The sequence below is a fragment of the Lissotriton vulgaris genome, unplaced genomic scaffold (assembly GCF_964263255.1).
Source record: "Lissotriton vulgaris unplaced genomic scaffold, aLisVul1.2 SCAFFOLD_5735, whole genome shotgun sequence".
Taxonomy (NCBI): domain Eukaryota; kingdom Metazoa; phylum Chordata; class Amphibia; order Caudata; family Salamandridae; genus Lissotriton; species Lissotriton vulgaris.
The window spans coordinates 98405-102871 of NW_028255701.1; positions in this window are offsets into that span (position 1 = coordinate 98405).

The following is a 4467-nucleotide window of genomic DNA, read 5'->3' on the forward strand; positions in this document are numbered from 1 at the left end:
AACTTATTTAAAAACAACCATCATCAGCTCAGCTTAAGCCCCAAGCCCCACCGAAGCCACCGAAGCCTCTACCACCCCAACCTTTGACTAATCCAAATGATCAGCTGCCCAATCAACAAAAATCCCTTCCTCCGCCTTCCCTTCCCACTCTGGCCCCTTCTCTCCCGAAGCAACAATCGGTTGAGTTTGAGTTTGAGTTTGAGTTTAAAAATTCTTATATAGCGCTCTTACACCAGCGGTTTCATGGCGCTGTAACTGGCAGATCTCCACAATAGACAAGGAAGGGAGGTCGGGTAACAGAGGATTAAATGAAAATTTTGCTGAAGAAGTAGGCTTTAAGTTTCTTTCGAAACTGGGAATATGGGGTTAAAGATCTGAGATCAAGGGGTAATGAGTTCCAAAGGGTTGGGGCAAGGGTCGCAAATTTTGAGCCCCCCCACTTTTTCCGGCGAAACCGGGGAACTATCAGGAGGGATTGAGAAGAAGATCGGAGCTCCCTAGTTGGCAAGTAGGGGATAATCTCCGAAGAAATAAATGCAGGGGCCGTACCCAATCGAGCCTGGTAAGTGATAGATGCAAGCTTGAATTGGATACGTTCCCGAACCGGAAGCCAATGTAAAAGTTTCAGAAGGGGGGTGACATGTGAGGATTTAGGAAGGTTAAAGACCAGCCGCGCCGCCTGGTTTTGGATCATCTGCAACCGCCTGAGACTATATGCAAGTATACCTGCATATAGGGCGTTGCCATAATCCAGGCGGGAGATGACCATCGCAAGGACGATCAACTTCAAGGCCTCAAAGGTGAAAAATCGAGAGACCTTGCGGATGGTACGAAGAGACAGAAAAGAAGAAGAAACCACAGAACTAACCTGGGAGTGAAGGGTAAGGTGAGAGTTGAGTTTGATACCCAGGGTTTTGACCGAAGTAGAGGGGACCGGAGATGGACCAAGGGAAGGGGGCCAAAAAAGTGAAGACCAGGGACTGGAGCAACCACCTGTCAACACCAACTCGGTCTTATCAGGGTTGAGTTTCAGGTGGTTGAAATCCATCCAGTCCCTGATGAAAATCATAGTAGACTGGAAATTAGAGATAGAGGCAGAAGAAGAGGACAGATTGAAGACAAGTTGAAGGTCATCCGCATAGTTGTATACGGTGACCTCCATTTGTTGTAAAGAAAAAATGAGGGGAGAAATGTAAAGATTAAACAGAAGAGGTGGAGCCTTGGGGGACCCCGCACAGGACCTTCCGAAAGTCCGCAGTGAAGTCACCCAGGCGAACTGCCTGGGTGCGGTCCCTCAGGAAGGAGGACAACCAAACCAGGGCCGTACCCCCGATCCCCGCCGCCGCGACACGGGAGAGTAAGATGGTATGATCCACCGTGTCGAAGGCGGCAGAGAGATCGAGGAGGACCAGTGCTTGGAATTGATTGGTGTCCCTCCCCTCCCTGAGGTTGTCAAGGACCGAAAGGACTACGGACTCCGTAGAGTGTGCGGGGCGAAAACCAGCCTGGCGGGAAGCCAGTACCCCATTTTCTTCCAGGTTGGATTTAACAACGTTCCGAGAAACCGAAAGAGAGGGGGCCGTCCCGTACATCTTCCACCTGAGGCATCCCCCTATGTGGTAATCATGGCAGGTGTCCCGCAACTCCCCCCCAATCAAGACGAGCCAATCTGGTCACTAAAAAATAAAGTTATATACTGGTTGTCCAATAACAGACCTTTACCAACTTTTTTGGACAGCAGAGTTACCACCGTTCGCAGAGTGCCATGGCTCGGCACTGTGCCCAAAAACATCCAGGGCGACTGCATCATAGTGAATTTTGACGACCCTAATACGGTTGAGCACATCTGCTCCTGGGGTGACCGCACTTCCGCTGAAGGGATAGCCACCCATAACCTGTCATACTTCTACCCCCGGCCCCTCGCCACAACACCGGTCCCCCCTGGAGTTGGGCGAGAGTGGGCAATTGGGATGGGAACAGAGACCATGGTCACTGGGCAGGTTATGGCTTTTCCAACTCTGCCTCTGGATATCTTTCCAACTGGAGAGGACCACCATTATCCAACAGATACGAATGTCTGGACATGGTTGACTGACCATCAGTCCCCTCCGACAATACCCAAGACATTACTGGAACCCAGACCCCTACTACTCACTCTTCCAGCAAAAATTGGGTGGCAACGCCCAATCAATTCTCCCCGCCCGGTGCTGGCATTGAGTCTCTTACTCCCCTGCCAAAGTTATCCTCTGCTTCTGAGGAATCACACAAAAGACAACAAAATAGTTCATCTTCACCACCCTGTCTATCTGATAACACCGCCTCTTCCCTTATCCCGTCCCCTCATACCTGTGATTTAATACCCCCTGATAACCTGCCGACCTCATACCCCCTTTTACCTTCAACCAGGGATCTTTCAATCATGTATTGGAATGTAGCGGGCCTTAGATCTAAAACACATCTTCAGTCTTGGATCGACCTGGTTAACAGACATGACATAGTCTGCCTCCAGGAAACCTGGGCCATCGAGCCGATTCATATCCAGGGCTTTAAAACCTTTCATATGTCTGCTATTCCATCTGTTCAAGGAAGACACAAGGGTGGCCTGGCTATCTACGTTTCCAATCAAATTCCATTCACCATGACCGAAATATCCCAGGTGTCCCCAATTTTTCAAATCCTTAAGATACTTACTGATAAAAGTTCTGTTTATTATGTCATTAACATGTACAATAACGTGCCACCTGCTGACTGTGTAAAGTCATTGACGGAAATCATCTTATTTCTGCATGATCAGAAAGTTAAAAATGCACAGTCACAATGTTATTTTGTGTGGGGTGGGGACTTTAATGTTTACCTATGTAGTAACTACAACAAAGGTTTATGTGGCCTCCAAGATGAGCATGACTCCCCCATTACCCACTTCATCCATTCTAGCCTAGGGTCAGCTTTTAATGACTGTTTATTCTCACTGGAACTCGAATTTGCGAATGAACTTGTGACACCTGCTGTCGACTTTAAGCCAACATTCCATGGAAGAGGATTGTTGTCCACGATCGACTTTATTTTGTGCTCGCAGATTCTAGGAACCAGACTGAAAAGCTTTTCCACTGGCACAGACCCCTCTAGTGACCATTTTCCCAACAGTATCACCATTACTCTTACCCCTGTTCCCTTATCTCGTACTAAGTCCAGCCTCCTAACACAGCAATCCCTGGAGATGGGTAGAACTAACGGCTATACAGTAAAGTGGTCTAAGATCAACCCCAAAGAGGTCACTGAAAGGGTCATCCAACAATCCCTCCCTCAAATATACACCTGTTTAGAGGAGACCTCATCCCCTCAGCTGATCCTGTCTAGTTTTGCTAAGATCCTAGTAACCATGCGGCAGGAGCTTACCCGTCACCATAATAAGAAGGAAGATAAAGACAGTCGGGGGTGGTTTGACTCCGATTGTCGTAGGGCCCATAGTGCACTCAAACGAGCCCTTCATAGCCAAGACAGGGATACAGCACTAATCTCACTTTTAAGAAGACAATATAAATTGGCCCTAAAAGCCCGTAAACGGGAAATAAAAAACAACCTTTGGGCCCAACTCCATGAGAGCATAAAATCAAAGGACAGTACGCTATTTTGGCGAACAGTCAAGTCCCCATTCTTGGCAGATGACGCCGCTTCTTTTCATTTAGACGTGGCGGTACCTGCCGAAAAATGGGTAACCCATTTCTCTCAGATATTTGGGGATCCGACACCAATTACTGACGATATTACACCTGGGGAGGCCTACCACCAATGATCACATCTACCCAATTGACATTCACTTTGACCTTGGAGACGTGAACACAGCACTAACGTCCTCCAAGACCGGGAAAGCTCCCGGCCCTGACGGGGTTCCACTAGACATCTTTGTGAATAACCTTGAACTATGGTCCCCAATAGTCACTCAAGTCATGTCCGCAGTCTCTCAGGTCGGTTTAATCGATTCCTGGTCTACCTCTGTGCTTCTCCCTATTTTTAAAAAGGGAGACCGAGATAATCCGGCTTGCTACCGACCAATTTCCCTCTTGGACTCGCTGGGCAAGGTCACTGGGAGACTCCTCCTGGAACGCCTCCAGGATTGGGCAAAGGAGAATAAGATCATCACAGACCTCCAGTTCGGGTTCCAAGAGGGACTGGGTACGGTGGAACAGGCTCTTAATCTCACTTTACTTATGGGGAAATACGCCTGGGCTAAAGGTGGCAATCTTTACCTGGTCTATGTGGATCTAAGTTCCGCATTCGACTGCGTAATCCACTCTAAGCTATGGGAGATCCTAAGTAAACTGGGAGTAGATCCCCAATCCTGAAGTTTCTCCGAGAGCTTTACTCGGATGCCAAGGCCTGTGTGAGGTATGGCATCAACGGAGAGCTAACGGACTCATTTGGAATTACAAAAGGAGTTAGAAAGGGGTGCGTCCTTGCTCCATTCTT